Below are 13,771 nucleotides of genomic sequence, written 5' to 3'. Positions count from 1 at the left end.
AAACCGGCCCGCCCAAACTGCTTGACTGCACTCCCCCTCACCCCAGGGGGAGGGGGGCAGCTGAGCAGTTTGCCAGGGCCGGTTTCTGTTCCCAGTCACTTCGCAGAGTTCCGCGTAGCAAAACTCCGCAAACTACACCCAGGCCTGGTTAAAACCATTGTGGATTTCTGAGCTCCTCACCTCATGATTGTTCACTGTGGTGACAATGACCTAATCACATTGACTGGGGTAGGGCGGGAAATCCTAATGAAAGATACCTTTGCAGAACTGATGTCGCTTTTCCATCACATTGTTTTGGTGTGTCAAAGACAGAAATGGAAGTGTTCAAATCAATTCTATCCACAGATTTAACAAGCCAGGAAACATGTTAATAAAACTGTTTCTACATTCCTCAGATACCATTGCATGGGATGTATCTATAACAACATGATGGAGGGTATTTTACAGATGAAGGGAATAGGGTGTTTCTAAGTAACCTGAAACTCTGCATTCAGTCTAATGTGGAGCTGTGGTTTACACAGAATCAACAGAAATACTCTTGGCAGATCCACCCTAGTACCCAAAACATTGTTCCTTTTCTTTGTAAAGATCCTTTTATTTAGTTTTTGTGACAACGTCGCGATCGCGGTGAATACATCGTGAAATTACAAAACAAAATCAGACTTTCAATGGCCACCAGCACATCCAAAATTATTAACTAAAAAAATGCATTGTAAACCACGTGCTGCACATATTACTATATACATGCTTCTTTAAAATCATGTTTAACCTACTCATCTTTTTGTACTAAGTTTCTTTAAAATCCATCTTTAAGACCTATTTTCCATTTTCACTGTTATTCAGAGAGTCGCAATACCACCGTTAACAGTCACAATCGCGCCTTTTCCATAAACTATAAAAAACATATATGCACACATATTACAGTATTTTACACACTAGGGGTTTATTGCTCTACACTTTAAATTCATGTTTTTCTAATGTATTTCTAGAACTACCATCTCTAAAACCTATTTTCCATTTTTGCGGTGAGGTCGGAGAACGCGATGACATAGGTAATCGCGATCCTTGCGGATTTGGCGTGAAACTGGAAAACAAAAGCAGGAATTCAATAGCCACCACCACATTTAAAAATCCTAACTATATAATTAATTCTAATCATCATACTAGATAAATCAATATCTCAATAATGCTATTAAAAACACTTATCAGAATCTTAATATAATACAATGTGTATTAATGATTCACTGAAATATTTTTTTATATTTCCAATATTTGCACTGTTGTTGTGATATGTGCGATGTCCCCACAACGGTACATGGGGGATTGGGCACTGGTAATTACTAACGGTAATGTCATTGTAACCTTTGGTTTTTTAAAGTGAATTTCTCTGTTTTCTTAACTAGTACGAGCTTTTGCAGAGTGGTGGAGAAAGGGGGTGAGGCTTCTGACCAGCTCATAGCAATCCTGCTATGTGGTACTTAGTGTAGTTAACAGGAGGGGTTATTGGCCGCAAAGCACTCTCAGCATCCAAGAGTACTTCTTCCCCGAACTAGTAATGCACCAGGAGGAGCAGTTGCAGAGTGGTGGAGAAAGGGGGTGGGGCCTCCAACCAGCTCACAGCAATCTAAATGTGTGGGTCTTACTGGAGGTAACAGGAGGGGTTCTTGGCTCCCAAGGATCCTCAGCATCCAAGGGGACTTCATCCCCCAACCAGTAGTGTGCTAGGAGGCACTTTTGCAGAATGTTGGAGAAAGGGTAGGTGGCCTCCGAAGACCTTCCAGCAATCTCGCTGATTGGGACTTACTGGACATAACAGGAGAGAATCCTGGTCCCCAAGGACCCTCAGCAACCAAGGGGACTTCATCCCACAACCAGTAGTGCACAAGAAGGTGTGTTTGTAGAATGGTGGAGAAAGGGGGTGGGCCTCCGATGACCTCTCAGCAATTTCTCTGTGTGGGACGTAATGGAGGTACCAGGAGGGGTAGTTGGCCCACAAGGACCCTCAGGAGCAAAGGGGACTTCATCTCCCAACTAGTGGTGCGCCAAAAGGCATGTTTGCAGATGGGTAGTGAAAGGAGGGACTCTAATGACCTCTCAGCAATCCTGTGGTGGGGAACTTACTGTGGTAAAAGGAGGGGTAGTTGGCCCCTATGGAACCCTCAGGAGCCAAGAGGACTTAATCCCCCAGCTAGTAGTGTGCCAGGAGGTGCATTTGCAGGCAGGTGCTGAAAAGGAATGGGGCCTACGTAAACTTAACTGGGCCCGCCATTTACAAAAAGAATAGTTTTATTATGGAAGGGGGGCTGCAGGGCCCCTATCCCTGGACGATTTTGGCCCCGTTGACCCCCTCCCCTGGGGCATAACCTACTTGTAATAGGGGAGGGGGCAACATGGCCCCCCCCTTCCTGTCCTAATTTTGGCATGGGGACCCATTCCCATGGTGCCTGCCCTTTATAAAAAAATTAAATAGTAGTAGGGGAAGGGGCAGCACAGCTACTGTCCCTGGGATGATTTGCACCCAGGGGACCCCATCCCCCAGGGCCAGTTATTTAGAGATTGGAAGGGAGGAGGCATAGCCATCCTCCTCAGATTAAATGTGGCCCGGGGACTCCATCCCCTGGGGCCTTCCCATTTGTTCTGCCCTCAGTGCACCCAGTCTGTATTGGGAATGTGGGGGGCCTGAATGCCCCCACAGTCCCTGCCGGCTCCCCACCATCTGCAGGAGCTGGTATTGCTTTCAGACATAGGGAGCTGACAAACATACATATCCCTGTGTCTGAAAGAAATTCTGCCCCACTTCCAGCAACTAAGAACTTTTCTGAAATCTCTCTTGCTAGAAGTGGAGGGGGCTGCATTGCCCTCTCCTTTCTTCTTGTAGGGTCTGCACCAGGGAGATGGTAGTGCTAGGGGTCAAGAACAACCCAGGAGGGTGTGACCCTCCTCCCATTGTTTAAAATAGAAGTTGGCCATAGGGAGGTGTTGGTCCCCAGGTCTCAGGGTTCTGAGAGGCCCTCGATAACAATGCATAAGCCACAGGGAGGTGGTGGTCCCTAGGGCATGTGGTTGTCCACCAGGCCCCCAATTTGTTTTTGGAATGTTGCCCTGGGGAGGTGGTGGTCCCCAGGGCCTGGGAGGCCCCCATTTAGCAATAATTAAGTCCTGGGGAGGTGGTTGTCCCTGGGGCATTAATAAGCCCCAGTAGGGGAAGCCCATGCACCCTCTCCTTTATTTTCAAAATTCCCTGGGACCTGGACCACCCAGGGGGGATTGCTAAAAATGCGCAGGAGCCCACGCTTCTTTTTTTTAGGAGGGTCCAATCCAGCTACACCCGATTATTAAAAGAAAATGCTTTTTTGGGCCCAACGGGGTCTCTGTGAGACCCCCCAAGAGGCCTAGAAGGTCAGGGATTTCCTACCCTGTCCCCTTTTCTTCTTTTGCTGTGACTTGGCTCAAGCCCAGTTCCAAGATGGCTTCCAACACTACCTGGTTTGAAGTGTTGCAGCCAATCAGATTTAAGCACAGAAACTGTAGGATCCTTGGAGAATCTGCTTCCCTGAATCAATATCCACCTATATCTGCCAAATTTGGTGTAATTCCGTTTAGCAGTTTGGGCTGTAGCCTTGTCTAACGTTCCTATGGGAATTAACATGGAAAACACGTATTTGGCCCCCCATGCCTCTGCTCCTGCTTGACGGATCACCTTGAAACTTTTCATGTGCAAAAAGAATCACAAGGCGCTTTATTTGGGAAATGTTTGTGAAGATTCATCAAGCGACGCCATAGATATAGGCAAGTCAAAAAAAGTTTTCCCTGTGGAAACTATGTCCTGACTATAACCAGCAACTGGTGACTGCCAGTAGGGATCTATATATAAATACACTGAAAAAAACATAGGTTTCAGGTACGTTATAGTTAAGAATTAGCATTTAAAAAACCTTAGAAATTCACTGAAAAAAACATAGGTTTCAGGGGCGTTATAGTTAGCTGGACTTTTCACTCGAATAAAACAATTGAAATTCCCCCGTTATAGTTAGTTCAGCAAACTATAACTCGCGCGCCCGCAATGCACTGCTGATGACGTCACATATTACATCACTCATGACATGGTCAGCGACATCACTGATGACATCACTGATGACAACCCAAATGACATCACTGATGACATCACTGATGACATCCTCCAGTGAATGTGTGTTTTTCTGAAAATTACATTTGTTTTATATATGTATATCTCAAGGTCGATGGAAGAATAAATGGGTATATAAGTGTCTAAATGGATGATTTGATTCTGAAAAATTGATTGTATAACTGACTGATTAAGTGTATCTTAGGGAATACATGGCTTAGTGAGTAATGTTTAAATATGTAAATATCTGTATCAGTCTCTCACTTTGTGTATAAGCGACTTCATGGGCTGGTGAGTAGCTACATGAGTGTCTATATAGGTTATTAGTTGGTTTTTTGAGTATCAGTATGAGTGTCTGAGTGTCTGTATGGTTCGGTGGGGGGTATTACGTAGTGCATAGGTGCATGAATGAGTGACTCACTGTTTGTATGTGTTGAAGACTGTATGGGTGGATGAGTGTGTGCATGGGTATGTTAGTGAGTGAATGACTGTCTCAATAGTGTCTTTATGAGTAACTACATATGTTTTAAACTAGTATATGTGACTATTGGTGTATATAAGTGAGTATATGTGAGAGTGAGAGATTGAAAGAGTTCCTGTATGAATAAGTATGTGTTTCTATAAGTGATTGTTTAAAATACTAAGTATGTGTAAGTTTCTGTAGAATTAAGTGTGGTGGTGTGTGTATAACTGTATATGCAAGTAAATGGATGTTTGATTCTTTATTAGCATGAGTGACTATGTGTGTGAGTAACTCTATGGATGGGTGGTGTTGTGTAACAGGATGTATAGGTGTATGAGTACATATGATGAGTGAGTACATGTACGAGTGAATGTATAGGACTGTTGGTGAATGAGTGGATGTGTATGTGGATCTTAGAATTACTGAATAGGTTGTTGTAACTGATATTGGTATGTCCATTGTTTTGAAACTTTTAGTTTCTATTTTTGAATGTGTGTATCAAAGGTTATATTAGGGGGAGAGGAGGTCTGCCACGCTATCACAAGGATGATGTCATCAATGATGCAATTTGAGATGTCATCAGTGATGTCATGAGTGATGTCACTGACCATGTCATGAGTGATGTAATATGTGACGTCATCAGCAGTGCACTGCGGGCGCGCGAGTTATAGTTAGCTGAACTAACTATAACGGGGGAATTTCAATGATTTTATACGAGTGAAAAGTACAGCTAACTATAAAGCCTCTGAAACCTATGTTTTTTTCTGTGAATTTCTAAGGTTTTTTAAATGCTAATTCCTAACTATAACGTACCTGAAACCTATGGTTTTTTCAGTGAATTTCAAAGGTTTTTTAAATGCTAATTTCTAACTATGCCTACAGAGATAGGACATGTGAAGAAAGAAGAAAAAACGCACAGAAAGAAAAAAAAGAAATGCTGAAAGAAGCAACAGAAGTCCTCAAAGACAAAGAAAAGTGCCGGAAGAAGGATAACGTGCAGAAAGAACAAACAGAAGAGCAGAAAGAAGCCTTGTTGCAAAATCATCCTGTACCCTCAACTTTTTCAGACGGATACTGGTGGTAACTGAGTCTGACTAACCAGTCCTAGAGCCAGTGCTATGTTAAAAGACACTCAGAATACAGTGAAAACGCCTACATACACTATGGAACACTATGCATTGGGGTCCCCCTGTGATCAGCATGACCTCCTCTGTAAGCCCCTAGTATATAATAGGGCAGGGGATTAAAACTACCTCTCAAAACGTGCCACAGGACGTGTTTGCACATATCACCTCAGGCCCCGTCCCCTCACATCCTCACTGTGTAAACACGCCCTGTGGCCATTTTAAGTTGGGAGATTAAGTCCCCTTGAATCCTGAGGGTCCCTAGGGTCCAACGAGACCACTAGGTACATCCAGTAAACGCCACGGAGCTGCGTTGCAGAGAGATGTAAAAAGGGGCATGGCCTAGACCACCTCTCTGCAACGCAGCGCAGTGGCGCTTACTGGAAGCACCTGGTGGGCTAGTTGGCCCCCAGGGTCCCTCAGGATTGAAGGGGAATTATTTCCCCCAACTTAAAACACGCCACAGGGCTTGTTTGCACACTTTAACTCAGGCCCCGTACCCTCCCTTCACCACTGTGTAAACACGCCCTGTGGCCCTTTTTAGTTGGGAGATTAAGTTCATTTGAATCCTGAGGGTCCCTAGGGTCCAACTAGCCCACTAGGTACCTCCAGTAAGCGCCACAGAGCTGCGTTGCAGAGAGGTGTAAAAAGTGGCACGGCCTGGACCACCTCTCTGCAACACAGCTCAGTGGCGCTTACTGGAAGCACCTGGTGGGCTAGTTAGCCCCCAGGGGACCTCAGGATTGAAGGGGAATTATTTCCCCAACTTAAAACGCACCATAGGGCGTGTTTGCACACGTCACCTCAGGCCCCGTCCCCTCCCTTCCCCACTGTGTAAACGCGCCCTGTGGCCGTTCTAAGTTGAGAGATTAAGTCCCCTTGAATCCTAAGGGTCCCTAGGGTCAAACTAGCCCACTAGGTACCTCCAGTAAGTGCCACAGAGCTGTGTTGCATAGAGGTGTAAAAAGGGGTGTGGCCTCAGAACACCTGTCTGCAACGCAGCTCCCTGGCACGTACTGGAGATACCTGTTGGGTTGGTTGGCCCTCAGGGACCCTCAGAATTGAAGGGGAATTAATTTCCCAACTTACAACTGGCCAGGGGGCGCGTTTGCAGAGTGCTGCAAGGAGAGGGCATGGCCTCCAGCGCGATGCCGGTCTTTTTTTTTTTTTTTTTGGTGTGGCACCCCTTCTTTTTCTAATTTACTGGCCCTGGGGACCCCATCCCCCAGGGCCTGCACCCTAATTTTTTTGGTCGAAAAAAATACATTTGGCCCTCCCACGGCCTTAATTGGCCCCGGGGATCCCAACCCTCGGGTCATGGCTTTTTTTTGTTTTTTAATTCTTTAGGAGGGGGCTGCGTTGCCCCCCTCCTCATGCCACTTATGGCCCCGGGGACCCCATCCCCCGGGGCCGGCCTTTGTTTTTTATTATTTTAAAAAAATATATATTTAGAGAAACACCTAGGACATGCTGGACAAACCATATGTACCTATCACCATGACTATTTGCGTGATTTTCATTAAAAGGCGACTATGCATAGAATGAATCCACATGGAATGTATTTACATCGCTAGTGAAGCTCTGACGTGTCTGACGCCCTACCGTGCCTAATCCCGGCACCCCCGCCGGTAGGTACCCTTGTTGTTTATTTATACAAACATGGGTAGCTATTGACGGGCACATTTAATATACACGCACACCAAGCCATTCAAAGGGGACTCGACAAAAATTCGACCAAACTATGCAAGAAACCCCCCTCACGGTTAATAAAACACACATCCACCGCCGGATGTGTAATACTTTTTATTTTACTCTCTGGAAAGGATACAAACCTCACTTGAGAGTCACAGCGTGCGCCTGGCTGAGCCCAATGCTGTGTTACACCCACCAGTGCCCGCCGAATGCCTCACACCTCTGTGTTGTATTCCACCAGCTAGTGCGTATGCTATGACACTCTCTAGCCCATGCGCACTGTAACACCACCACGTGAATATGACATGCCACCCTTGCCTTCGCACGGGTTATATTGCCCCATCTAACGTGCCTTCAAGATGGCTTCAGGTTTGCCATACTTTTGTCATAAGTAAGACTGTTAGCGCTCTAGTTGTTCGTTAGAACACTCTTGGACATTCTGTCATTGGGCTATACTTGGGCTATATCTGGGTGATATTTGGGCTACATTTGGGCTCTTTTGTCTCTGGTGGCCATTTTGGGAGACTTATTTGTTATGATGTTTCCTAATTTCCTCATTTACTACAGTCTCCTCAGTAGGAAATACTTTCAGTTTTTTACTTTGATTCCATCAAGAAGGCATTCAGATGTGTCACACATTTGCCATAAATTCAGAATGTTAGCACTCTAGTTGCTTATTAGATCACTGTAGTAAAGCTACTGCTCATCAGGGAAGTCTTCTGCTGGTATTGAAAGTGCACGTTTCAGTCTGCATGTCAGAATTTTTTAATGAAATAGAAGAGGACTTGAGAAGCCACTCAAAATGTGCCCTAATTTTTCTTTCTGCAGCACTGATCATACTTTCTATGGCAAAATTAACCCCCTAATGTTGTTCCTTTTTAAATGAAATGTTTTAAGAGTTACCACTTTATTCCAACCAAGATGGCTTCAGGTGTGCCATACGTTTGTCATAAGTAGGACTGTTAGCGCTCTAGTTGTTCTTTAGAACACTCTGGGAAGCTGCAGTAGAACACAAAGGAATCAACTGACAGTCTCTGCCCTTGTTGGATGTACATGTTTTACTGAGAATGTCAGACTTCATACTCACATGACTAAGAAAGATAATGTGAATTTACAGAAAATATGCTCTCAGTTTAGCTTATAGATCACATTCCAAACCTCTGTGGAAAAAGCATGAGAAAATAGTTTTCTCTCAAACATTATTCATGATATCACAGCAGAAGGCTTTTTCACATGGTAAAATCACCTTAGAACACACCACAATTCCTAAAATGAGTATGGTACCATCAACAAATGATTTATAATGTAACTAAAGTCTTAATACCTTCTATTAACTGCAATGCTTTTTAATGAGATGCTATCATGTATATTGGTCCCAAGATGGCTGCCAACACTTCTTGGATGAATGCTGGCAGCCAATCAGATCTCACGATAAGATGTGTGGTTAGGCTCCGCCCAGATATATATGTGATTTTACTTTTGATTATCTCAGGAACTACTGAATGGATTTACACCATTTAAGCATAAAGCACGAGTCTGAACTGAGGATTACCTCTTTGCCAAATTTGGTGTAATTCCGTTCAGCACTTCGGGCTGCACCTTCGACTAAATGTCCTACGGGAAAATGCATGGGGAAAATGCGTTTTGGGACCCCCCTTTTTTCTCAGCCCCCGCTTGACGAATCACCCCGAGACTTTCAGGGTAGGAGCTGAGTGGAGCGCCCCATTAGTTTTGAAAATTTCATGAAGATAAGTCAACCGGCGCCAAAGTTATTCAAAATAGAATTTTCAGATTTCCTATGGGAACTTGGTCCTAACTATAACTATCTACTGGTGACCGCCAGTAGATAAAATATATATATATATATATATATATATATATATATATATATATATATTCACTGAAAAAACCATAGGTTTCACACACGTTATAGTTAGGAATTAGCATTTAAAAAACCTTGCATATTCACTGAAAAAACCATAGGTTTCACACATGTTATAGTTAGCTGGACATTTCACTCGTACAAAACCATTGAAATTCCCCGTTATAGTTAGTTCAGCCAACTATAACTCGCACGCCCGCAATCCACTGCTGATGATGTCACATATTACATCACTCATGACATGGTCAGTGACATCACTCATGACATCACTGATGACATCTCAAATGACATCACTGATGACATCACTGATGACGTCATCCATTGAGTATGTGTTTCTGAACAATTTTAATATGTTTAATATATATAGGGAAAGGCCTGTTGAAGAATGAGTGGCTGTACAAGTGTGTAAATGGATCATTTTCTTTGGTGCGTAACTGACTCTATAAGTGAGTCATTAAATGCATCTTACTGTAGACTAGTGACTAAACTGTGTAAATGTTTGTATGTGTCTGTATGTTGGTGTATAAGTGGTGGCATGGTTTTGTGAATACCTATATAAGTGTCTTTATGAGTTATTGATTGCTTGTCTCAGTATCTGTATGGGTTCCTGAGTGTTTGTGTGGGTAGGGTGTGTGTGACTCTATGCATAGATGTGTGAGTGGGTGATTCTATGGGTGCATTGTTTTAAGAGTGCATCTGTGATGCACTGTATGGTTGAGTGAGTGTATGTATGGGTGTGTTAGGGATTGAATGTATATCTCAGTGGTACATTTGTGACTAACTACATATGTGTAAGGCAGTATATATGCATGTAAGAGTAAATAAGTGGGTATATGTGAGAGTGTGTGATTGTGAGAGTGACTGTATGGATGAGTATGTGCTTGTATCAATGATTCTATAAGAGCGTAAGTATGTGATACTATTTTTATGAGTAAGTGAACTTGAGTGTGTATAACCGCATAGGTGAGTAAATGGGAGTGTGATTTTTTGCATGACTGAGTAGGTGTGAGAGTACGTCTATGGATGATTGGTAGTGTGTGAGTGTCTAGATAGGTGTATAAATGCATATGATAGTCTTGTATGGAGTGACTGTAAGTATGAGTGACTGTACAGCTGAATGAGTGGAGGTGTATGTAGACCTAAGAGTTAATACGTGGGTATGTAGTTATTGGTATTGCAGTATGTATGGTTTTGAGAATGAAACTCTCACATTTTGAGTCGGTGTATCAAAGTTTATATTAGGGTGTGAGAAGATGTGGTAACTTATGACATGGATGACGTCATCAGTGATGTCATCAGTGATGTAATTTGAGATGTCATCAGTGATGTCATGAGTGATGTCACTGACCATGTCATGAGTGATGTAATATGTGACGTCATCAGCAGTGGATTGCAGGCGCGCGAGTTATAGTTAGCTGAACTAACTATAACGGGGGAGTTTCAATGGTTTTGTACGAGTGAAATGTCCAGCTAACTATAACATGTGTGAAACCTATGGTTTTTTCAGTGAATTTGCAAGGTTTTTTAAATGCTAATTCCTAACTATAACGTGTGTGAAACCTATGTTTTTTTTAGTGAATTTGCAAGGTTTTTTAAATGCTAATTTATCATTGTTTTATTATATTTTTTATTTATTTATTTTACAATATGCTACCTATGTATATAATTATAGATTTACTGTATCCTGCAATATGGAATGGCTCACCTTTTTTTAAAATGTTTTAGATATAGTTGAACATCATAGTTAATATCTTCTACAAACCTCTAAACATTGTTTTTTATTTGTTTTTAAGGGTTTTTGACCGTGCGCGCACCATACGCGTACCGTACACGTACGGTACGGTACGCGTACGTTGCGCGCACGTGGCTTGCATGCGTACGTGCTCCGTGTGCGCATGCGTACATGATTTACGTGCGCATGCGTACTTTGTTCATGATGCGTATGCGCGTGCTCCGTACGCGCATGCGCGCTTGGTTTTTTGCGCATGCGCGCGTGCTCTGTACGTGCGTGCTCCGTACGCGCATGTGCGCGTGCGTCGTACGCGCGTGCTCCGTACACGCATGCACACGTCTTACGTACGCACATGCATGCTTGTACCGTAAGCGCACCGTAAGCGTACGGTGTGCGCATGGTAAGTCATGTGATCAAGAAACATCACTTTTCATTGGTTTATAGTAGTTTCAGTTCCAGAAACTTCCAACACCACACCCACTCCCCTCATTATTTCTTCTGATTCCCTGGGAGAAGGAGCTGAACTGTTTTTGTGATACAATGGCCGAGCAGCAGTCATCTTCTGGGAGTGAGCAGGAGACTCTTGTGAGACAGAGACAGAGGAAACAGAAAGATTGTTTTATCTGGCAATATTTTACATTTCCACACAGGCAGAAGAAAGTCAATGCTCCCAAAGTCACCTGCACTCTTTGTGATCGTGTCTTATTAAGAGGAGATCCTAAAAAGAAATACTCTTTTAGTATCTTCACTATGATCAGGCACGTTAGGGATGTACATCCTGTGGCTTATGCACGAGCTGCTAGAGAAAACCCTCCTGCAGCTCAGCCGAGCACATCCGCAGCAGCTCAGCCGAGTACATCATCGGCAGCTCAGCCGAGCACTTCATCTGCGTTGGCAGCTTCACCTTCTTCTGCTCCTCTGGACATACACCCTCTGTTTAAGAGGGTGCATATACGGTGCAATACGTGTAATGCTCTTCTTGCTTTGGGGGAGACCAGCATTCCCCTAATAGATATCAAGATACAGCAGCACACGTGCGGCACCCTATAATTTTTGCCATTCTTTCCTTCCCCTGTCCCTCAATTAACACAACAGCTCTTTTTAGAGCCACCTAACATCTAAACACTTTTTTTTATTTTTTTTATCGTTTTTAAAAAAAAAAATTCCCTGCCGTGGGAACACATTTTTCTGGACCAATACAAAACATGCCTTTAAAAATTTAAACATACAGCCTAGTTTTTATTGTAAAATGGTCTGAAACAGATGAGACCTTTTTTTCATTTTGTCATTCTATTGAAAGACACCTTCAGAGTGCATCCAGGTCTCCTCCTCACTCCCTGAAATACACTGCTGTTCTACCATTTTGAAGTAAAATTGATTGCTGCTCAGCTCCTTGTCCCGGGTAATAAGAAGAAATAATGAGGGGAGTGGCTATGGTGTATGAAGATTCTGGAAGAGAAACTACTATGAACCAATGCTTCTGAGTGCATCCAGATGTCCTCCTCACTCCCTGAAGTAGATTGCTCTTCTGCCATTTACAACTAAAATTGATACCTGTTCTGCTCCTTGTCCCACGAAATAAGAAGAAATAGTGAGGGGATTGGCAAGGCATTTATAGAGTAGACGGTGTACATTTCACAGATGAAGGGAACAGAGTCTTCCTCTTGATCTTTAGACTTTGCATCGATACTTACTTATAGGTACCAAAAAACACTCAATTAACACAATGGCTCTTTTTAGAGCCAACCAACATCCAAACACTTAAAATTTATTTTTAATTCTATTTTTTAAACGATTTTTTGTTGCATCTCTATGCTTCCCCTGCGCAGGCGTACAAACTGCAGCCATGCGCCGGCGCAGGCTCCCTTGCACCATGGTTCAAGGATGCCTGCGTGGTGGGGAGATTGTTCTTGTGCAGGAAGGGACACCTTCCTGCACAAAAACAGAGGGTTTTTCCTCTTTCAATGCGTGCTGTAGAATGCAGGACGTACTAATAGAGGAATAAACGAGGAAAAATAAAAACATTTCTCCTCGTTGTGCCTCGCAACACCACCTCTAGGGTGGCGTAGCATTCACACGCATCTCCAGAGTTACGATTTCTTGTAAACCTGGAGATGTGTCTAGTTCTTTGTGTGTTGCGTGGGAACACCCACAACAACACCCATGGAACGCCCCTTCAATGCACAGTGCTGCGTGTGAAGAGGCTGTATTTATGTGGAGAGGAAAAGTCACGCAGGCTGGCTTTTCCTCTCCTTGTAAATATGGAGGAGCTCCCTGCGCACCCATACGTTATGAAAAGTGACGTAGTGGTGGCGCAGGGGCCTTGTTAATCTTCCCCAGAGATGTTAAGCAAATTAAGGGTAAGACAGACAAAGGGAGAGAGACAGAAACAGAGACAGAGAGCAAGGAACTGAGAAGGAGTAAGGCAGTTAGAATGACTGAGACACATGGAGACAGGAAGAGATACAGGAAGAGATACATGGTTGAAAAAGTAGTGATGGAGGCAGCAAACCTAGGGGAGTAGTATAGAAGGAGTGAGGGAGTTACAAAAGAGAAGTAAAGGAAGAAGAGAGAGAGAAGGGGAATGAGAAAAGCAGAGTGAGGAGAAGTGATGAAAAGGGAGCATGAAAGTGAAGGGGTGAAAAATACAGATATTTCAAACTTACCTGACCAACAAAATAACTTAATTATAAATAAATGTTTTTTTTTATTTGCTAGGGAAAAGGATTACATTTCCTAAATTTTCTTTTTC

The sequence above is a fragment of the Triturus cristatus genome, chromosome 5_1, assembly GCF_964204655.1.
Source record: "Triturus cristatus chromosome 5_1, aTriCri1.1, whole genome shotgun sequence".
Taxonomy (NCBI): domain Eukaryota; kingdom Metazoa; phylum Chordata; class Amphibia; order Caudata; family Salamandridae; genus Triturus; species Triturus cristatus.
This window is presented reverse-complemented; position numbering follows the sequence as displayed.